At 37.5% G+C, this 24,503-nt stretch overlaps 1 protein-coding gene across 6 annotated transcripts in view; it reads left to right on the top strand.

The window, feature by feature from the left end:
* The window catches only part of boi (brother of ihog), an 81,371-nt gene that overhangs the window by 34,987 nt on the left and 21,881 nt on the right, over positions 1 to 24,503 (top strand). For 4 of the 6 annotated variants that reach the window (XM_070110843.1, XM_070110842.1, XM_036359275.2 and 1 more), the window contains exons 3-4: positions 1,032 to 1,073; positions 19,015 to 19,120. The gene's annotated coding sequence lies outside the window, so the exon portion shown is untranslated. The remainder of the gene's footprint in view (positions 1 to 1,031; positions 1,074 to 19,014; positions 19,121 to 24,503) is intronic. The other 2 variants (XM_070110844.1, XM_036359277.2) reach the window with 2 other exon arrangements.

Genomic DNA, 24,503 nt, shown 5'->3' with positions numbered 1-24,503 from the left:
ATGCGCACTTGCGACATGCCACAAATGAACTCTACACACACACTAGCGCACTGTTGGGCAATTACCGCACCAAAATATGGCTGCGGCCAAAACCAATTGAAAAGTGTCGCACGAATTTCAAAGCATTTTTCGGCGCGTTCAGCAATTTCGGCACAACAGTTTTGCGCATAAATTAGCGTGAAAGAAAAAACGCCGCCAACGCCAACTTGCCACATAGCTCTGCTGGCTGTGGCGACTACAATTGCGCCGTTCACGCGGCGCAGCAACCAAATATGGCAGACAATGGCCTCATAACTCGCGCTGCAACTTGCCACATGCCAACAACAAAACACAATTTGTGTCTAACTGCGGAAAATGTATGCGCACTGCAACGGCATACGCCAGCGCTGCACATGCTGCTGGCTGCAGCGGCAGCGTCGCTATTACCAATTTCATTTGCTGTTTTCAATTTGAATTTCTGTTTGGCCAATCAATGTGTTTCGATTTGGTGCAGTGCGCCTTATTTTGTGCTGTTGTTCTTGTTGCCGCTGCTGTCGGCAGCCTTTTTTGGAAAAGTGCAATTTAATTTGCATTGCATTGCCGCGGCGTGCAGCCAGTGCAAATGCGCTTTAGTTAGTTTTGTTAGCTTGTTGCTAAGTAATGGCTTGCGTTGGTTGTTGCCGTTGTCATTGTTGTTGTTGTTGTTGATGGTCGTGTTATTATTTTTATGTTCGCTTTCCGTTTACATCCACTTAATTTGTGTGTGGATGCCAGCATAGTTGCTGTTGCGATTGCGATCGCATTTCGAAATTTGTGGCATGTGTTGTACTTGTGAAAGCGTCCAATGGCCGCGTACAACGTCCGGTCTTCGTTCGGCGGAGCGCAGGTCGGGCGGAAGGCAACGCGCTCGAATGTCTTAGAAAGGAGGGAAATGGCGTGTAAGGGGTGTGAATTCGTGCGCGTTGCAATAACAGAAAATTTTCATAAATATCAAATGCCACAAATTTAATGTGAATTTCGCCTAACAATTTTCTTCTCTTTTTTATTTGCAGTTCGTACGATTCGAACAGCCGGTTGTTAAGCTTAGCCAAAAGGTGAGTGGAGTCAACAAAATTAATTGACCTACATTCTTCCAACAAAATAGCGAGAAATAACTGGAGCTATCTGTGGCAGTTGCATATGAACGACTGTGTTTAAGAAATACAGTAAAATACAGCACGATGACAGCTTAAAGGGGTTTGCAGTACTTTTTGTAGACCGCAGCAATACAGTTGCAACCCAATCTAGAGATGCGTCAGAAACAGAGTGCTTTGATTTTAACCAACTTTATCCTACTAGCTGTGTGACTAACTATCCATATTTGTTGCAACACCAATTACAAAACCATTCCCAAAATCCGCTACTTGCGGAAATCATTTATTTTCATAACGACCGCTTTTCAATAAACAGCCTCAAAACGCTTTGTCACTCACATGCATGGACCGAATGCGGGCATAGATGCATACACACATATTTTTTTATTTTGGTTTCTTGTATTTTTAGCGACCAAAAGTGGGTTGCATTAAATTGCTAAAAGCACTAGAAAAACGCCGAAACGCTGAGAAACAATATTTGCAGCTTGCAGGCGGCCTAAAATATAGAAATCATAAGACGAAAATCAAAAATAGAAAATGCTGAACGCAAACGAAAAATATGTGGAGCAATGAGTCCACGCATTGTGCATTTTAGTGCGCCATAGGCGGCAAATAGAAAACAACACACACAAACACACCAACATCCTGCTATATATGTAGGAGTGTATGTAAATGGCAAAAGCGTTCGGTCGCGCTGTTGGCGTTGGCGGCGGAAGGTGTTGTCAGCCAGCCATCCAGCTGTTCGTCAATTTGGTGGCTCGCCATGGCTGCGGCCGCCATTTAAGGGCTGTCAGCTGCCAAAAGCACGCACACACGCGCACAAATATTTGTATATATTTATAAAATGCTTAGTAGGCGACTGCCGCGCAAGTAATGGTGCTGTGAGTGAAGGCGCAACAAAGAGTTGCATGCATTTCAATGCGCTAAGCACCATAAACAGTCGGTTTTAGAAAAAAAAACACAAAACAGCGAAAAATTGGTAAAAATGGCAGGCACCTGTGTCTGCAAGTGGCGCGCTCACAACAAAATATCGTTTTCTAAAAGAAAGCAAGAAAATTAGTTGGTGTTATGTTAATGCCGGTGAAAGGCAGTCGACAGCGTATTGGTCACACTTTAAGCGCGCTAGCTGCAGTTGCACTTCCGGCAATTCGCTCTGATACCGAAATGAAATTATTGCCAAAAAATGTTTTGGTATGTATATAGCTAGCATGAACGCAGCTGAAATTCAATTTAAAAAATAAAAAAAAATAAAATTAAAAAAAACATAATAAAAAACTAAAAAATAAAACAAATATAAAAAACAAAATTTAAGAACAAAATTTAAAAAAATATCGAAAAAAATATTAAATACAAATTTAAAAGAATAATTAAAAAAATAAATAAATAGAAAACAACATATAAAAAACACAATAAAAAATAAATAAAAAGCTGAATAAAAAACAAAATATAAAAAACAAATTTAAAAATAATAATTTAAAAAATAAAAAATAAAAAAATATAAAAGACAAAATATAAAACAAATATATATGCATATACAAAAAAATAATAATATACATAAAAATATAAAAAAAAAAAATATATATACATATATAAAAACAAAATATAAAATAAAATAAAAAAAAACAAATTTAAAAAATTGATTCAAAAAAATTCAAAAATATAAAAAACAAAATAAAAGAACAATATAAAAAAAAATATATATAAAAAACAAAACATAAGAACAAAATATAAAAAAGAATTTAAAAAAATATAAAAAACAGTTTAAAATAATAATTTAAAAAAATTTATAAAAATATAAAAACAAAATATAAAAAAAATAAAAAAACAAAATATAAAAAAAATAAAAAATTTAAAAAAATATTTAAAAAAAATTAAAAAAATTAAAAAAAAAATGTTTAAAAAATTGAAGAAAAAATTAAAAAAACATTTAGCGTTAACTTTGGTTGCACCGAAGCTATAAAACCTTTCACCAATACAAAGGTGCCGTACAAGAACATTTGCATATAAATAACCAAAGCACATTTCGTGCTTATGCCGCCGCCAAAATTATAGAAAAATCGGTTACAAATAGCAACAACGATCACGAAAAGGCACTGCGAGCCCTTCATTTTACTCACTGCCGTGCATAGAAAATAATAAAATGTTTGAAATAATAATTTTACGTTTTGATAACTTTACAACTTTTACACTTTCTGCGCACACGCACAACCTGCGCGCTTATTTTTATAGATGCTTTATCAATTTAATGTTTTCATTTTAAAAATTTAGTGCTGACAATTTTACGATTCAATATGCAATTCAACACTGACCACTATTTGTTGTTGTTGTAGTTGATTTTTATGCACCAAATTTTATTAATGCCTTTTCACCTGTAATTTATTAGACGCATCCGTCGCTTGCAGGCACGCTCGTAAACTTCGTGCGTCAATTTCAATCAATGCTTTTGTTTACAACTTAATTTGCTGCATTTTATTGTGGATAATCTTTCGAAAAACATTTTTGATTTGAAAAATTTACATTCACTCTATGTAAATGTGTGGTTTCGTTGTGCTGTAATTGCTGACCATAAATGTGAATTTGCCGGTTTAGAGCGGTGTGTGTGTGTGTGTGTGCGTAAAGCGTGGGTAAGCCGCTGTTAATTAATGCATTGCGCTTAGACAAATTGTAATTAATATAGCAATAATTTATGTGGCTTATGGGCATGAAAGCCATTTCCGGGCAAATGTTTTGGTTTTAAAATTTATGATTTTGGTTTACAAAATTTTCGAAATATTTATTTAATAACAAAACGTTAGGAAATGTTTGAGGACGCGATCTTTAGGTACCCCAGAATAGAAACTGTCTACGACGCATTACAGCATGCTAACACAGGGTGACGCAGAAATTTCACATAAAAAGTGCACGCAAGAGCAAGCTAATGAAGTTTAGTCTGGTATACCTATATAGGCACAGAACCAAAGAGCAATATTTCTAACAGTTATAGTCGTACTATTACTAAATAGACTTGAGAAACGAGGCACAGATAATTGTATTTGAGCAGGAGGGTGACATATTAAAATTGCTGTAGAAATTGAAATGAAAATCTCCTCTCTTAGATGAAATGACGTAGAAATTGATGTAACGAACTAAATTGTAAAGGTTTAAGCAGTCGTCTACAGTCTAAGCAGTCTAGAGATGCAATAAAACACTAACAAAAATTACTTCGTAAAGCTTTACAGCATTTCGATTTAACCACAGGGTGACCACAGACACAAGTTTTTAAAAAAATCTTGTCTAAATAATAAACAAAATTCACCGCTTATTGAACTGCTAACTGAATGCTGTGGGCGTATAATTTTTTCTTATTGCTTTCTCAACAAATGAAATTTCAAAACAATTCTACGTCAAAACCAAAAAAAAACAAAACAGAATTTCAGCTACATAAATTTTCTCAAGCAATTAAATTCTATTAAGGCAAGCTAACAAAGTTGTGGGCGTGTGAGAACAGTAGTTTTGACAATTAGCTACAACAACAATAGCAGCCACATTTAGGTGAACAACTGTTACCACGCAAAGCGCTTTAATGAAGTTCTAAGCTTGCTGCCCGGCTTTATAGATTTGTGCTACACGCGGCTGCCCACACAAAAATGCAATGCCGCAAAGCTAATAGAAATTTCCAAATTTGTTTTAATTTAAAGTTACGCAGCAAACAGAGAGTGTTGCGCTGAGCGCGTAAAGAACATTGCGCTAAAGAAATGCTTGCATCTTGCACGCTTGCTGCATTATCGTGGTACATGTTTTATAGTTTCTATCTCCAAGGAATTAGAAAATTAACAGCAAAGCTCTCCCACAAAAATGCAATGCCGCAAAGCTAATAGAAATTTCCAAATTTGTTTTAATTTAAAGTTACGCAGCAAACAGAGAGTGTTGCGCTGAGCGCGTAAAGAACATTGCGCTAAAGAAATGCTTGCATCTTGCACGCTTGCTGCATTATCGTGGTACATGTTTTATAGTTTCTATCTCCAAGGAATTAGAAAATTAACAGCAAAGCTCTCCCACTCGGCTGCTGGCGTGAAACATATTAGCCACTAAAGAGCTGCAACCTTATACGCGCTTATGTTGCAGCAAATAATTTTGATTAAAATCAGCGCTGTCGGCGCTGCGTTGCCGCAGGTGAATTATTTTACAGTCGATTGCGTTAGTGGCCAACAAACTCTTGAAACAGTTGACTACCTGCGCGCATGCACGCGGGGACAAGCGGCTCAGCCTGCGGCGCGTTGTTGTTCAATACCTAACTGTCATTTGAATAGCATTAGTTCAAGTTAATTGGAAAGCATTTAAGACTGTCAGTGGCGACAGCGACTAGCGCGTAGGTACAGGTAGCTCAGCGCAGACGTCAATGAACAGCTAAAACCCAGCGGCCATAAAGCAACTATTTAAGTAGCGGCTGCTGGGTGCGTCAAACCTGTTGCTCATAACAGTTGTGTGTGTGTGTGCATGTGTGAAAGTAAGACGTTGTCACTAAAACGCTACTTAGTTTGTCTAGCGTCGTAAATTGTTGAGGATTCTTTAAGAGGTGTTGAAATGAAGACGTCGCAAGACTTGCGGCGCGCGCAGGTTGCCAAGCGTTGGCATTATTGCTTTACAATTTACATAAAACTAAAAAAATAAACTAAAATAATTGAATTGAGTTGGCTTTAGTGGACATTAGCTGGACAAAAGCGCTTTTTACAAGTCATTAACGAGCACACAAAACCAGCCAGGCAATATCGAGCGTTTAGCAAGCGAACGCGGCATTATAAGCTATGTCGTTTGACGCATAAATTGTGCGGTTTATAGTACCAAGCAAGCAAATAAATTAAACCAAAATAGTACGCGTTGTAGCTCGCTTGCCAGCACGCCACACGGCAAGTGTCGCGTTTCATTCATGATTTCAACAAGTCAAAAAGCTTGAATTTCCACAACGCTGCAGCACGCTTTGGGTGCATGCCACTTCTCGGGGTCTCATTCACCATACGAAGTTGCGCTCATCGTGTCTGTTTATATTATATATGCATATTTAACCGTAAATGCCAGCTTCTTCAATGAAGTACGCTAGCCGACATTACTAAACTCCAGCGCACAGGCTTACATATGTAAATTGCCGCCTATGAAAAACGTATATGTATGTGCTTATAATTTTAGCCAGACAAAAGATACAGGAAAATATAATTTTTTTCTTTTTAAGAACTGCTTAATGCCCAAAGCAATTTTACATTCAAATAATAAAAAATTGATGACTTCCCAACGCTCTACTCATTCCATTGAATATTTATCTTGTCGCTCGATTCAGAAAAATTATGGTTTTCTGAATGAATAGCTTTTAAGCACAGTTGTGTTGAAAAAATGTGAAATTCGATATAACGGCGCATTAAATCAAAGTGCGCACATTTCTTAAAGAAACAATTAAATGTTTAATAGTTTGAATGTACGGTTGTAAGCGCTTTCGGAGAGGAAGTCAAAACTCATTGAAAAACTTTGCATATAATCAATCAAATTAATACGAGCGCCACGCAGATTTGTATGTATGTATATTTGAATACTTCGTGTGTGTCTATAAATTTACGAAGTGAAGTTGTGTGCTATAGAAAGACAAGCATTATAAAAACCACTTTTTGTGAACTAAAAAACAAGTGAATATATATTGTATTAAAAGTTGTTAAACCGTTTGAGAATTATAAGAGAGTTGCAACGAAAACTGCTATTAGCATGAAAGATCCCAGCTTGATCACGTCTTTCATAAAGATTTCACCTAAACTGTAGCTTTGGAAGCCAAGATAACTGTATTAGTACCATCGCTTCAACGAACTTAATTCTGACTTGTACAGTTTCTTAGCGGAGATCTGCCATCTACTGTCATTATTCCAAGCTTCATGAGCTTAAGTAACGGCACAAGAATTGCTGAGACTACTGCCACCGGCTACTGGTCGGATGGCACTATGGCGGAGTTAAGAAGACGCGCAACAGAAGCTCCCATGTTTACTTTCTTTAAAACCCATCCACTCTACCAACTCTTTAAATATCGAAAGCTCATGCCTTAGTTTTGGGGATGTCTAGCTGATCTCTTAGGTTAGGTTAGATGGCTGATGCCTTTGTGAAGCCAAACGAACAAAACGCTTGCTGTTGGATACTAACTATCGACAAAGCGCGCTGAACCTATCACAAATCCACAAAGTTGTTTTAGTTTTGAGTTGTTTCTATCTCATCTTTTTCCAAACCGCTGATGCAGCTGGCATCCGGTAAGATGTTCAATATTACTGCATTAATTCAGATGGGACAGTTTCCTGTTAGAACTTCTACAACCATTGAAAGATGAACCTTGCGGAGAGCGTGCAGCTCCCTAAACCTCTTCCTACCTATTCCCATTCCGTAGTTATTGAGACTTCCTGCAATAACGCTGTGGCCAGGCACCCAACCCAGTCTAATCATAAATTAGATTGTTGCTAGAGATGAGAAGTCCAAACACCTCTTCACTAATCTCGAACGCTACCGGAGTGCATAGTCACCACTCTGAGAGAGGTCGCGCTCTTATGGCAACTAGCTCCACTTGGAAGACGCTGCAGCGGTCAGGAAGCCTAAAACTGGAGTTGATGGAAAGTTCCCGACAGTTTACTCCTCCACCATCTTTGATTCATTCTACCTCGAAGTTATGTGAGCCGAAAAACGGCAGCCAGGGCTAGCTTCCGCGACCTGATCATCCAAATATTTATTTTGAAATGAAATCAAAGTGTGCAAGGCTTTCCAAGTGTCCAGGCTCGCAGTCTTCTAAGTATCCAGATTCTCTGAGGCTGATGCCAGGTTTAGGGCCCATACACCTTGCAGCTAAATGAAGCAAAGTGTTTAGTGCCTTAGTTGGTGTGGTTCGTAGTGCACCACCAATACTCCTCAATCCATATACAAATTAGTTCCGAACTCGTATTGCTAATTCATAAATTGGGTAGTATTGCCGTTAGTTTCTCTATAGCGTCAATTCCAACTCTTACACAGCACTGAAGGCAGCTCACACATTTCGACGTTTACTTCGTCTATCTTCACTGATAGGTTAGTGTCTGTCTGTCTTCTTACTATTAGCCCAGCTCTGAGCTGCAGCTCGCTGCTATTTAGTTATGCGTGCCAACACCTTGACCAGCTATTAAAAGTAAAATGAGTAAGTGAACAAAAAGTCAACTTACATATGTCACATCGTTGACATTTCCCAAAGAACCCTGCACACAAAAACAACATGTACAACAACAACATCGACATTAAACGCATACAAATACGCAAGCGCGTTGTAAGTAGAGCATTCAAGCCAAGTAAATGGTATAACAACTGCGTTAAAAAACCAGCAACAATTACAATGTTACGAATATACATCAACCACAGATAAGACAAGAGCAAAAACTTGTTATAAAGTAGCAGAAAAAATCGAGAGAAAAAAAAAACAGAAAAAGAATGTGAAAATATGCAGCGTGAAAAATTCCAAGCACAGCATGAATTGTTGACAATAAAAAAATGGCATTAAAACCAACAACAGCGCAAGAAAGGAAACAAAGACGCAGCTCCACACTGCAGACGGACCAACAACGTGGGCTGAGTAGCAGTTAAAGAGCGAAAGCACAGTGAGCGCAAGCGAAACGAAGAAGTTTTGGTTTAGCCAATAAAGGCGACACAAACTGTGGCTGTATGTGGCATGCAACGTACGGGCGTTAAGCCGCGGAGTTGGAATGCGCCGCTTACTTGCGATGGCTTGCAAGTTGCAGCACAGTTTGCAACAGAGCACCAATGAAAGCGAGCAACTTAAGACGCAAATAAATGTCGCAGCGTAGAAAATGCGAAAAAGAGAAAACCCAAATACAAGCAAAATGCAAATGCAAAACAAATGCGAAAAAAAAAATACCAAAAAACATTATAACCAAGTGTTGAAAGGGATAAAAATGCTTGCAACGTGAGTCATGATGTGTAAGCAGTTGACTGCTGAGCATTTGACAACGTTGACAGTCGAGCTGTGTGATATATGAGTGGCAAAAAGTAACTGGAAGATATGAAAGGGCAACAAAAACTTGCCGCTGAAGTCAAAATTTATTGCGCACTCAAAGGGAAAGCTAAGCAATCGTGGAAAATATTTGGTACAGATATATATTTTTTGCTTGTTAAATATTTTTCAATTTTGGAACCGACGTTCAACAATTTTTGTTTGAAGCGATGACAATTTTGTAAGTAAAAAAAAAAGCTTTTTGAAAGCTCAAAAAAAAAATAACTGAAACATAGTATTTTTATTTTTTTTCGAGCCAGTTTTAATTGATAGCGCTTTCATGAGATTTTCGATATAGAAAATAAGTTGTATTGCTCAGGAAACCAATGAAAGCTCAGGCAGTCCGAACCGACATTTAACAATTTTTGTTTGAAGTAATGACAAATTTGTGAGTTTTTAAAAATGATGTTTAAAAATATAAAAGCTTTTTTGAAAGCTCAAAAAGAAAACTGAAACATAGTATTTGTAATTCAAGCTCGAATTGATAGCGCTTTCATGAGCTTTTTCGAAATCTTTTTTTCTAGCAAAAAACTGTATAGCTTAGGAAACCTGTGAAAGCTCGAACAGTTGAGCTTCACAAGTTACTTGCATATTACATTGATTTGTGCAAAATACCTACTATGTTAGAGAGTCTACAGCTTTCAGACATATATATATATAACCCCAGTATGAATGGAAGCACTTCAGTCATACCGGAAAGCTTTCAAAACCATACACTTGGCAATTAAATCCAAGCAAATGTGCTCATTAGCCAATTTCAACATTTCCGCTTCGGTCCCAGTGCGTTAAAAATATATGTTTTAATATCGTTTGCTCGTACGCATATAAATATTGTAATTTCATATGGGCACTCACACACCGAAAACACAGCGTACACAACTCAACTGGCTGACGTCACAACGGCTTAATAAAAAGATATCGAAATACGCTTCAAGCATACAAAAAATACTCAGCGGGCTTGTGGGTATGCGGGAGCCAGAGACGAAAGAGCAGCGGTAGTAATAATGGACGAATTTTGCAAATTTAAGCTTTGGCAAAGCGAAGCAAAAGGTGGTCGCAAAAAGAGGCATGCGGACAGCAAATGTCAAGCAATATTAACACGATTTTCCGCAACGTTTAGCAGGCGTGTTTACAAAACATTATTTGCTTTTTAATTTGCTAAAAGGAATGTTGTTACAATGAGCGTCAACAGCGCATTGCAACAATAAAACACGACTGTAACATTCGAGCAACAAAACGGACGCGATTCAAGAGACCGTAAAGCATGAAAATGTTCTAGATGCCTTTTCGGTTGGACGAAGTGGGCAAAGGCACGAACGACGAGCGGCGAGGCAGGAAAACTGACACCAAGAAGACAAGCAGGCTGGCATGTTATAAAGGAATAGCAAAAACCAAACAACCGAAGTTGGCAGCAAGCTCATTACCATGCGTAGTGGTCACTGCGCAAACGTAGCCAACGACAGCGCTGCATGAAATGCTAATTTACGAGTCATAATAAAATTAATAAACACAAGTAAACAAAAGTACAAAGAGGAAGAGGAGGAGGTGACGCGTGTTGTTGCTAAAAATCGCTAAATGCAGGCATTAAGAATGCAAAGCTTTCGCCGTAGCAAATATGTGTAGCATTTTGGCTGTGTTTGGTGGCGGCTTGGAGTTTTATACCCTGAACGGGGTAAAGTACGCGACAACGTTTGTAGCACACAAAAGAAATGTCAGAGACCCTATAAAATATATATGTATATATATTGTATAAATAATCAGCGTGAAGCGCTAAGTCGATTTAGTGATGTCCGTCCGTCTTTATATATGCGCACTGACCTCTCAGTTTTTGAGATATCGATCTGAAATTTTGCATTCGTGCTTCTTTCACCAAGAAGCTGCACATTTGTCTAAATGGCCGTTTTCGAACCGCTATAGCATATAGCTGCCATACAAACTGAATGATCGGAAACAAGTGCTTGTATGGAAAACTTTTTCATTCGACGAGATATCTTCACGAAATTTGGCATAGATTATTTTCCAAGGTAGCAACACAATCTCCGAAAAAATTGTTCAGATCGAGTCACTATAGTATATAGCTGCCATACAAACTGACCGATTAAAATCAATTTCTTGTAGGTAATCTTTTGTATTCGTGAAGGGTATTACGTTTTGCTTGTTTTTCATATATACATGGTATTTCATATATACATGGTAAACAATCTCAAATAAGTTTCGTAAGTATTAAATGACAAAGGCCAATTTTTTTCAACTTCAATGAGCTTGTGAGATATGAATTTGGAATTGAATTAAATAAATAAAGCCAAACCAAAATAAAAATAACTACAAGCAGTAGTATGCCGAAAGTTTCGAGTGGGGATCCACAAACAATGAATTATAATACGCTACACCCTCGATCATCGATATCAGCGAGCGAACTTATAGCATAATGCTGTGTAATGCCGTGGAATATTTGTACTTTGCAGACTTCTATCAATAAGTTCACAGTGACAATATAGTGGTTAGAAAAGAGGCAACACTTCTATATATAGCTGCAAATTTAGATTTATGTCACTTCTGATTTTGTTAAGTCAATGAAATATATGCACTTACCCCAAAACAATTATGCCATAATTTGGAGCACACTTATGATTTTATACGGCGTCACAAATTGTAGCTAACCGATTCTTTAACCGGAAGCTGTAATTTCATACTCATGACTTTCTGCGGCGTAACAAATTGTAGCTAACCGATTCTTTATCCGAAAGCTGTAATTTCATACTCTTGATTTTATGTGTCGTGACAAATTGTAGCTAACCGATTCTTTAACCGGAATCTCTACTTTTATACTCATTAGTACGAAAAATTTTGTTATAAATATTTCTTTTTAAATTTTGCATCTTTTAGCATGCTAATAATGCTAGTATCGTTTCAAAATAAGCGCAAAAAAAAATGCATAATTTTCGCGTTAAAATGGCGCCATAGAAATTCTAATTAATTTAAATTAATTAAGTCCATGTTGATGGTCCAGTTAATTGGCATTCTTGAAATGCTTGAAAATACAGCGCTAAATGATAGAGCATAATTTAGCATTTGTCAAAATGAAATCGGCGAAAAAGTGACGCAAAATTGTTGAATAATAAGCCACTCGTTGCCAAAGAATGCGAACCAACGCATTTGGTTACAAAACACAATATATAAAAAGCTCACTCATAAACCAAAAAAAAAAATCATAAACGAATTATAAAGCAGTTAACATTTCCGCCCACATATCTTTCAAAATTAAAATTGTTAGCTAAAACCATTTGCACACAAAGAATTCAGCAACAATAAATCTGAATGCTAATAAAAAGCGCGCTGTGTGACTAGCACACACATAAAATCACATACTTGTAAAATCAACGCATGGCGCCAACAACGAATATAACACCTCACCTATAAATGCGAAAGTTTGTTGCTGCTAACAGCTGGCGAGCGCGTTGCACAGCAGGTGGCAGCGTATGGGTTAATTGAGTTGTTGTTAGCGCAATTATCGATCAATTGCCAGCAACAAATAATAGCAGAAGAGTAAACAAATAAAGTCAACACAATAAAGTGACGCGTTGTCCGAAAAGAGTTCGAGGTGCGGGTGGCCCCACCTGCTGAACGGCGGTGACGCGCAAGGTACGCGCTTAGCCGCTGTAAAAATAAGCGAGTATCAGTTTTGAAATAGTGCGTTTCAGCTACTCAGCGGCGTTCGGCAATTACGCAATGTGTGCGGTTGAAAGTACGTGTCGCTCGATTAGCGCTCGTTTCAAATCAGCTGGTAATTTCATTAATTTTGGCAATTTATTTGTCCAAAATTTTATGAGCACACCATTAGACGGTTGTTAAACGCTTTATATAAGTGTGTTGGGCTGTAAAACAATGCGTTTATTTAAGAGGACATACATACGTGTACACTTTATTAGTTCATTGCTGCGGCCGCGTAGTTGGCAAAGCTAGTTTAATAGCCAATCACGCCGCCGCTTATAAATTGGCTCGTTAAGTGTTTTAAAGCTTTTATTATTTATTTATTTTAATTTTTTTCTGTACTCGTGCGCTTTTAGCCGCCATTCCCCATATCTGGCAACATATCTAGCCTAGACTCGCTACGACTCATAAAAATCTAATCAGTAATTATTAAAAAGTCATAAAAGTTTTGAAATGAGGTTTTGATTTGGTTTTTTCCGCTATTGGCTATTTTTGTGACAGAAACTCGGATTTAGTAACATTTTAGTAAATAATTTTCTATTGCGCTTGGCATATCTAAGCATTTTTCAAGGTTTTATAACGGTGCAGCTATAATTTCAATATTTTCGATACAAAAAAATTTATTTCTAGCAGGCTTTTGGAAGAGTGCTTTTAAATTTGTTGCTATTTTTCGACCACATAAATCTTCTGCTTAATATTAAAAATTTTTTTCAAACGTTACAAGCATTTCAGCTCGCGCTGCTGCCACTAAACTCATTTTCGCATTCTCAAATTGTATTTTCAGTGAAAATTTCGCGTTGGTATGCGCATTAGGCAGCTTAGTTGCCATACGAAAATTTCGTTTGCTTGTTTTCTTAGCATATGTATTTGTTTTTACTTTCGTTATAAAATGCCTCATTTTTCATTTACTGACAAGCGCACTAACAGCCACACAACTATAGGCGACCAGCTCTACGAGTATGTGTTTATATGTAAATGTACTCAACGGCAATCATTGCGACGCAAATATTTGAAATTTCGAAATGCAAGCTAAATATATTAACGCGAGAAAGATCAAATTTAATGTATGCCTAAATAGCATAAATAGTAAGTAACAGCGCGACGCTGCAACAACAAGCGCATGCATGCATTACGCGCGCACACACACGCTGTCAACGCCGCGCCGCAGCGCACAATAAAAATAATTTATATTAATTAGAGCTAGCATAAGCAATTTAAATAGGCCAACGGCAAAAGCTAATTCCTTCAAATATGCTTCTTAGAGTTTAGTGGAAGTCAGCGCTGTAGGGAAGCGCTGCTAAATAAAGCACTAAAAAAGCGCTGTGTCAACATAATTCAATTAAAGTTGCCGTTGTGTTTATGAAAATATTAAAAATAATATGTGTGACAGGCTGGTTGGCAGCGTGTGGCAGCGTGAAAATTGTTAGAAAAATAGCTAAAAAAAAATATTTATCTTAGCTGTTTCGTTGCTTATTTCGGCGATAATTTATTAACTCTGGCACTTCGCGGCCCATTTGATGACCGACGACTTTCGACAGCAAATTATACAAGCAATAAAAGCGAGCAAGAACAAGTGTTAGAAATGCTTACGAGTGCGCATTTTTTAAGTAGTGCTGTGCGTTTATATGAAATCACAGCAACAACTTTAGGTAAGGCGTATATAAAATCTACAATACTTAAGCGTTTACTACGTCATAATTTCTCAATAAAATGTACGTTTTATGCGCGTCGCTGCTAATGTGTAAAATTACATAATATTCCTGCTTTATTTGCCACCAAATACAACTGCGTGCTGCTGCCCACTCAGTTTGCTACAAATTTCCGGCAGCTGTAGTACCTTTATATATTATATTCCACATTTTGGCAGTCCGCACGCATCTGCGCTTCTTCGCCCAAACTGTTCACGTGCTATTTTCGTGTCGTTTTAATGCACGCTGGTCGCCAACTGCTGCTTGCCACATACAAAAAGTCAACCACAAACCACTGCACAACAAACAATATTGTTGTACCACAATCCCCTAACTTCTAAAGCGCGCTGGCTATCTTTTCAATACACCTCTCTGCCGCTCGGAAATTTTGTATGTTGTAGTTGCTGCGCCATATTTTTGGGCTGAAAAATTAAGTATTTGAATGGGTGGAAACAAAAAAAATAAAATAAAAAAGATTAACTTCGCTTGCACCGAAACTTAATACCCTTCACAAATATCATATAAAAGTTTCCATACAAAAACTTTATTTTGATTGGTTAGTTTGTATGGCAGCTATATGTTATGGTGATCCGATCTTAACAATTTCTGCGGAGATTGCATCATTGGCTTAGGCAATAATTCTTGCCGAATTTCTGGAAGATATCTCGTCAAATAGCAAAGTTTTCCATGCAAGCACTTGATTCCGATTGTTCAGTTTGTATGACAGCTATAGGCTATAGTGGTCGGATAACGGCAATTCGGACAAATAAGCAGCTTCTTACGGAGAAAAATAAGTGTGCAAATTTTCAGAACGATATCTCTAAAACTGAGGTACCAGTTCACGTATATACCAACAAACTGACATGGCTAAATCGACTCAGCTCTACTTGCTATTTATTGGGATATACACTTTATACGGTAAACGACGTTTCCTTCTGGGAAAAATCGTGGCAAACTTAGGGTACATTAAGGGTTGTAAAAATAATCCATATTTCGCCCTAAATAATAGAGCCTTAAAGACTTGCTGAGGCGATTGGCGGCGTTCGAGGTTGAACAACAAAATTTTGACTTGGAAATCGAAAACAGGAGCCAGTGCAAAGGAACTAAGATTGAAACAAGTACAGGTTGCTCATCAACTACTAAATTCTTACACGCGAGCCAAACTATTAAATGACTCAAGTACCGTGAGTCCCTTATAAAATACAGGGACCATTTGAGCTATGATTTACTTCAAGTTTCAATATTGAAAGTATGAGCACGCCATTATTATTGGTTAGATTATGAAAGCTTGTAGATTTATGTGGCCAACCATTATTAAAGTCGAAAGTGATCCAAACCAGTTTCTAGATTAGAACGGCTTATACTCTGGGGGGCTTTTATAACAGCGTAAAGCTGCTTAACAAAAATTGGCACTGAGTAATGTCACAATAAAAAATCAAGGTTACAGAGCTCGAAAATGTCAGTTTAGCGACCCTTCATGCGTATATAATACCATTATACATATATAATGTATAAGACCAAATACATATATAATGTATAAGACCAAAGAAGTTTATACCAAACTTCTCACTTTGCTGTTTTTTGAGACAACATGGAAGATAAGCTTAATATTTGCTTAACTGCAACTAAATAAATATTTACATTTATCGAATTCTACACGAGTATTGCATTAAACTTTGTTTGCTCAATTTTATCTTGCATATTTTTTGCCAAAAATTTATCTGCGTTCGAAGTGAGTGCGCAAAATTGTAGTCTTTTTTTTTTTTGGAATTAAATTTGTTCAATCAATATCCGCTTTGCTGGTTTTTTATTATTTATATATTTTTTTATTTGCAATTTGACATTTTTTACAGCTTAGAAATACAAATATTCAATAAGCTGACTACAACTGGTTTTGAGCGCTTATTGAGACGGAATTTAGCAATAAAAAAAGTAAAATGTTTTTACTGTTTTTTAGTTTAAATATTTGTCATTAAGAAACAAATATTATGCGCACGAAAGTCATGTGCAGAAAAGTGAAATTTTATATGAACATGTGGAACACAAGCAACGCAGTCAACAGTATTGGCTACGTACAACACTCGACACGTAAATTAACTAAAACATTAAAGTGATTAGTCGTTAATTAAGCGAATAAATCTAATTAAAGGGATCTGGGTAGTTAATTAGCAGAAGTGCATGACACGACATCAATATACTTGTAAAGAAAAACTTTCAATTAAAAATTTCATACGACAATGCTTACAAAAGAGCATATGCGATACTCTCAACGTTAATTTTTTAGAAAAAGCAGGCAGTGATTAGACATGTGATGCAATAAGAAAATATATTATGCTAGCTACGTAAGTCCACATTTTATATAGCGTGGCAAGGCTATTCATAGTAGAAGAGCTCCAATAATATTGGGTAAAAGCTTCTTGCTTTACTGTAGAAGAAGTGAACAATTTTTTCTTCTCAAATTTCGATGTTAGTCAAAGTAAAGCAAAAGAAAGCCATATTTACCTTAGTTAATCATAAAAAAAAATTGTATGTGATTATTAGGGTAGGTCTAAAAAATTCAAATATATATTTTTTGTTTGGTATTCTAAAAAATGGGTTCTTAGGCATCTCTACGAAAATCGCTGCAAGTATGCGCAATTAGTTGTAACGAGAAAAAAAAGTTATTTGCTTTAAAATAGCCAAACTTCAACCGTAAATATTTTTCAAACGGTTAGGTTTACGAATAATCGAAAGATCTTTTTTGAAGAGCGAGAGTTTAATTTCCCACAAAATCCACAAAACGAAATATTTTTTCAAGTAGTTGGAAGCGTGATGTGAATTTTTCTAACTGATAATAAGAAAAAAAATAGAAAACTTTAAGGCGTAGGACCTGCCTATTACAATAATGAGCTCATACTGGGAGAGACTTTCCTGTCTATCAAGCAATTCTGCAGAGTACCAAGCAAAAAAACAACAACAACATTCGCTACATTTTACCCACCCTAATGATTACATATATAAACGAATTCCATGCTCAATACTCTTAATTTGCGCAAACAAATACAAAGTCGTTAAATATTGTCAGATCTCAACACTCCTCATTGGCACTCTTGCGCTGTGATTCATGGCAAATTGAGCGTCCAACAGACGCGTGAATTTGTGCTTGGCGTCTAATTGCACTACTTCCTGCCCTGCTTCAGCTGCTGTTGACCACTTCACACCGTTAGGCGTTCCATTCGCAATCAACGCAACGACAGCACAGCGTCACATCCGCTCGGCGCTGGCACGCGTGCGCGATTTGTGTTTGCCACCTCGCGAATTGGCAATTTGCGTGCGGCAATTAAACCAGCGCTTCTTCTAAATCTAATGAGCAATCAGGTCAAGCAATTCGCCGTATTGAATGAGTCACTTCAGCCGCTACACGGCTGTCGTGTGTGCGCTCTGTCACAGTGTGCGCGCAACGCCAACAAATTAAGCTTAATTGCGCAAATAGTCAACAACAGCAATGACAAGCGTGGCAAACAACAACAACCACAATAATAGGTATGCAATGGCAAGCAGGCTAAGCGCTGAACGACCCTGAGGACTGTTTGCAAATTCATGCTGCAGATGCTTTATTTATGATAGCAACAACAATGCCTAGAAGTTTGTGTAAATAAATTTTCTTGCTTCGAATGCCTTTTTTGGTGTTTTTTTTGCATTTATTGTAGTCAATATGCCACTCTCGACACAATTACGCGCCTGCGAGTGCAAATCTGTTGGCATTTTGTGTGCCGTAAGCATATGTGCGAGCTCGTGCGACGGTGCCACATTGTGTTGCATGCACTATGCGGCAATGAGTAATGTACGCACGCGCCACAGCAGCTTTGATACTGGTTGTTTGTTGTTGTTGCTGCGGTTTCTGTGGTTGCTGCTGCTGTTTGCACTGAAATATTTTCGTATGTTCCTTTCTGCTGGCTTTTTGTATGCTGTGGTACCTTGTAGGGTCACCCGCGGGTTAAACAACTTCATAAGTGGCATATTAGGCCCCGAAAACGACACATTATTGCAGAGTTCTAGGTGCATTGTTGTTGTAGAAAGGTTAAACAAATTTATGAATGTGGTCGCTTGGTCACTGAGCCATTTTAAAGAGCACTACGGGAATATGAGTTCCGAGTGTTCTGAATGATTTTTAATTTTCTGAACAATTTTGAATTCATAGCGGAGGTTTCGAGTAAATCTTTTTTCCGAAAATTTTTCCTTAACCAAAAATTAATTTTCGAAATTTTTAAAATAAAAAATTTAGTTTTTCGAGCAAATTTAAATTTATGGAGATTATTCCGATCAATTTTCTTTCCGAAGTTTTATTAAACATAAAAAATTTATTTTCGAAATTTTAAATATAAAAAATTTTGTTTTTTGAGCAATTTTGAATTCTTTGAGGAGTTTCCGTCGACTCGATCGATTGAATACCAACAATTTTATCATTCTTCTTTCCGCTCTTCTCTTTCAGTAATTTATCCGGTATGTGTGCCCAGAATTTGTGCAGCTAAAGCGTAGCCACACTGTACAATAGTAACAACAACAGCGGTCGAACGTTTTTAAAAAATAATACCAAGGTGAGTACTACAATTCACACTGAGTCAAAAAGAATGCCCGATTTTCTCAGGCTAAACAAGCTAACAGCGAAAAAAAGAATTGCAAAACATTTTCGAATGGACTGTGATTTCCTTTGCAATTAATTGCATATCCGAAAGCAGCGGTGAACGCACCGCGCTCCCAACTGATACTATCGCTGCCACACAATGCGCTAAACACACACACACACGCACAAATCTAAATGTATGAACAATGCCCAGCAACAACTCGCCAAGTGATCATTAAATAAGAAAATATTGATTACGAAACTGTAGATAACAATTAACAGCGCAGGCAACAACAACTCCAAGCGCAGACGAATGGAAAGAAGTTTAAGTACACACATATAAGCCCGCAATTACCGGCGCTCGTTGTGATTTTTATTTACCTTTTGCACAAATAATAAAAAAATAAAAATAATATATATGGCAGCAGCACAGCATGTAGCGCAACATTTGTTGCTGCCATGTTGCTACATGACGCGGTTTGTTAAGCGCAAGCAGCCGCTGGCGCAAAATTATCACGGCGGCGCATCACAGCAACGCCGTTGCAAAAAAAGCCAATAAAAAGAACAACAAGCGAGTGTGTTTCGCTTAGCGATTGCGGCTCTGTATCGAGCGCCGAGTACGCGTGTGTGCGTCTGTGCATTGAAGCGCTGCTGCCGCTGCGCCATAATGATGGCAATAATAACAATAAAAAGCACATTGTTTGCGCTCACAAGTAACAAACGCGCCACTGCGAAATTGGCATGTGCAACAGCTTAAATTAAATGTTGCATAGTGCGATAGCGCTTGGCGATTAAACACATACAAGTGGCAGCGCTTGTGTGCTTTTCGCAACGCCAATATCTGCGGCCAGCATCGCGGCAGCGCGCTGAGCGGCAATTTGCAGTTGGCGCCCAGAAGTGGACAACAGCAATGTGTAGTTGCATGTAATGATGTTGATTTCAGGCAACATTTCCTGAAAATTTACAACTTTAACAAATACTGAGCCACGGTGCATGCAACGCGCCGGTGGGAATGCAGCAGTAATACGCGCAGCGGCCGCAAGAATTTCAATTATATGGCCCTGGACCTATCGACTTCGCAGCAACGCGCGCCGCACGATTGGCTGCCACAAATAGGCAGCCCTTTGCAACACGGCAGCTTGCAGCTTGTAGTGCAGGTTTTCCGCATCTGTGCGCACATTCATTGCATATTTATGCATGAAATTAATTCTTAAATTATAGCTAAGATTTGTAAATAAAAATTTCTTCCACGGCTCAATAGCCAATTTGTGGTTTGACTTGTGTCCACGGCGTCTGCAGTGCCTAAATACTATGAACAGTTCGAGCATTGCTTCAGCGCACCACTCCGGCCTGGCTTTGCTGCTCTTTATACAGCGCTACCTTCCTGTTTCGTTAATCTTACGCTTGCCAAGCTTAACAAATTACGCTAATTAATTAAATTCCCCAAACCGGTTAGCTGCTACCGTTATCATGGTAGGCCAAGATACCAGAGATACTTTTAGAATGAAGTGTTGCTGAATTCAGCAGTAAGAACCAGCTTTTTGTGCATTTATTGTTGTCGTAAAGTTAAAAGTTTGTAGCTTACTAGAAAGCAATAAGTAGAAAGGCATTGATTTGTTATGAATAGTTTGGCTGGAACAGAAGTTCAAATATTTTTATGTGGTACTTTTGTAATGTCAAAGCTTATTTGCCCCATAACTAACCATGGTTTAAGAGGCATCATCGCAATAGCGCTTAGAGCTATAGTCAACGACATCATTGAACTCCTATCTCTTAGCGAGGCTCACTTAGCCGCAATGATAGGCGTCCTAACTGGTCACTGCCTCATTTCCACGCACGTGGTGAGGCTAAAGATTTTGGAGTACACAAAATCAGCAAATGAGGAAGATGAGGTGGAAACATCTAAACACTTTCTCCTTCACAGTCCAGCTTTTGACAGACTAAAGCTGAAGCAGCTCGGTAGCTATACTTTTTACGAACTCGGCTGGGTTGGCTGGAATAGATATTAGTCGCTCAATCTTTTTTATGCATACCTAGTAGTTCTGTGCATTACACCGGGCAAACGTCTATAGCTATTTACCCAACCTACACTAACCTAACATTGTCAAATTCCGCTTAGTTGAGTTTGTTTGTGATCCATTCAGCATCAAGCGCTGTATCAGTAGTCCATTCAGACGCTGTCGACAGCATGCGTTTGTAGTTTTAGACACATTTCTCGTTTTTTTTTTTAATTTGCTGCAGAGAAGTGATTTATTTGCAATCAAAACTACAATTTTATATTTAATATTTTTTATTTTTATTATATTTTTTTATATTTTTTTTTTGTCTTACACTCTTTTCAAGTCATAATAATTGTGCGTTAGGTACCTAATTATGTTTATTAAACCTACAGATGTACATATGTAAGTTCTACATACGCATATCTACACAAAAAAAGATCTCACCAAGCAATTATGAGCTGTGAGAAATTAACTTGTAACTTCGCAAATCAACATTGCGCGTTGTTGCTTATGAAAATATTTGTGTTTTGGTGCTTGCAAATGACAGTTAAAACCAACACAAGCAACTCACTATCATATTTTGCAGTTTTTGTGCGTTTCGCCATGTTTTATTGCATTAATAGTTTTTCTCTCACTCTACCCCTTAACCTGAAGTAATTTATTCGCGCTTGAAAAAACGCTTAATTGCTTATAGTTTCTTCTTAATAGAAACTCAATTAGTCGAGTTCAAAGTGTTGTTGGCAAAGTGTGAAAGGTTCAGGTGTCAGTTCAGTTGCTATTTGACTTGCTGTTGCTCTAAAACAACTAAAACATATATTTTAGCGTCTTGCTCTGCAATTTTCCAGCTCGTAGCAACTAAAACAGCGCGTAAGCTATAATTTGCTGACGAAAATGAGGCAGATGCTTGCCTTGGCTTGTGGATACAAATTAATTATATGTGTGTTAACCCAGACTGGTTCAAAGCTGCACACTAATGGCAGTGAGGCAGCGGCAGAACTTAAGTATTCTAAAATGTATGTAAAAATTAGCAAACAATTAAGCAAACTAAAACATTTAAAGGTCTGCCGTTAAGCGCTTAAGTCTGACTGCAATAAAAATAGGCGGTTTATGGCATTTGTTTCTTTAGAAACTGCGCAGCTATTACCGCACAAGTGGAGATGCTGCAAATAATGATATACTTTACGCAAGTAATAACCACTCTCACATAATAATAAGTTGTATTATATTTAACGCACTTCCTGCTTTTGAAAGCGCTTTTGCATTATTTTTAAACCCAACACACACACACACATAGTTGGAATTTGGCTTTAGCCAACTTTACAAAACCTGCCTTTAAAATATTTTATATTACTTCGTTTCTTTTAAATGTTTTATGCACATACTTAAGTTCGTCTGCAAAACTGCTTAGTGAAGCATGCTTCATTCATCGTTGCGTCCATTCACAGCTTATGCCCAGTTCCTGCAGCAATTTTTCAGTTATTTTTTAATGCATTTCCTTTAATTAACTCATACCGTTGGCTAATACCGCTGTACTCGTCTGCTGCTGCTGCAGCCGCCCTTCGCTTTGCCGTCCAGTCGCCCTACTGCGCACTTTACCAACTAGCTGCCTTGCATTCTCGCACGTTCCGCGCCAACTGTTGCTCGAAGGCCGTTTCATTGATGCTGGCTACGTGTGCAATACAGTACTCTTCCCCAGTGCTGTCTAAGTTGCATTTCACAGCGCAATTTCTTGACAATCATTAAGCAATTTCCGTTTGTGGCAAGCATAGTTTGTGTTAGTGTATGTTAACACTTTGGCGCAGTGCTGCCAACTTGTACTTTTATCTAACATATTTTATTCGGCAGTTTCAACACGGCAAGTTGTGCAAGTTTGACCTTGCAAAGTTTTCATACACTTTTATTTGCTATTTTATTAAACGACTCTTCCCAAGCATAAACTACTTCCTCTGCTGCTCCAACTTGTTGCTGATTTTGCGCTTTTTTTATTGCAAGAACTTTTCACTGCTCCACAGCGGTATGTCGCTCGATTGGCTACAGTTATGCTTCTAACACTTTTGTTAATTAACTGCCAACATGACGAAAGCGCTGTAGGCAATAAACTCAGCTGCGCGTTGTTGCAAGTTCGGCTACAAAAAGACAGCAGTTGTTGACGTAATACCAGCAGAAAAGTAAATTACAACTTGCAGCGCAAATAAACGTTTCAGCAAATAGCAGTTGGCTGCACTAGTATTTCGTTGTAGTGTAGCTTGAATCGCTTGAAATTCTCGGCAGGTTTATACTTGATAAAATAGTTGAAAAGGTGTCTATAAAGACTAAGCATTTGTTGCATTAATTTGTTTACTTAATTGAGCATAAATTATTGCTTTGACTTTTATTACTTTTATTCATGTGAGAATATTAACATTAGCGCAAGCTTACATTTTCAGTTGCTTTGATATGTAAAAACGCCAGCACTTTGCTAATCCTATGCTGCTGAGTTGATTTCTTCATTTTTCTAACTAACCGCATATGTCATAGCTGTGCAAAACCAGATTTCAACTAACATTCGGTTTCATTGAACTTTTGAAAGGTTTGGTCCATTCATCAGTGTTTGTTTTAAGCTTTCTTATTTGTATTATGTTGCTGTTATTGTCGTTGATGTCTTCTGTTTGCCTGCTGGTCCATTGAATCTTTAGTTATTTGATAAGCTGTCATTACTTATTAAATGAGTCATTGGCCGTTTGCTGTTTTAGCTGCTTTGCTGCGCGTGTCAGTTTACAAGTTGTTCAACATTGATATTTTAGTTGTTTATGTGATTTTTATTTATGTTCTTCATTATTACTTTTAGCTCCACTATATTCCTAATACCTACTTGCAGTTTGTTGTTGTGGCATTTTAGTAATTAATTTATTCAATATTTCAGCTTTTGTTTGAAGTTCGTGGTCGTGTTCACAATTTATGCGCTTGATTTGCCAATTATTGCTTCATTCATAAAAAGCTTTGAAAATTGCAGACCAACAGTAACTTCTTACAACTGTTTAGCATTTATAATGACAAATTTAGCTTGCTACACAAAAGCGGTTGCTGGTTATTCTCTACTCTGCGTTAATAAAGTTAGATGCGCTAGTGAAAGCTCAGCTTGCGCTGTGAAAGCTAGTAAATTCAGCAAACATAATGTAAATCGGAAAATATGTACCATCAGTACCGGTATATAACCTCATATTATCACCTGCGCCTCATATAAAAATAAATAATTTGTAAGAAATATAAATGAGCTTTCACTATTAAGTGAAAGCTTTATCCAAAAGTTTTATTTATTTACCATATTTAAAGTTATATATGATCTACGTGTTATGTTTGGAACAGTTCAAAGCATTT

The sequence above is a fragment of the Bactrocera oleae genome, chromosome 5, assembly GCF_042242935.1.
Source record: "Bactrocera oleae isolate idBacOlea1 chromosome 5, idBacOlea1, whole genome shotgun sequence".
NCBI classification, from domain to species: Eukaryota; Metazoa; Arthropoda; class Insecta; order Diptera; family Tephritidae; genus Bactrocera; species Bactrocera oleae.
The sequence above is the reverse complement of the archived record's forward strand: the minus strand, read 5'-3'. Positions and strand labels throughout refer to the sequence as shown.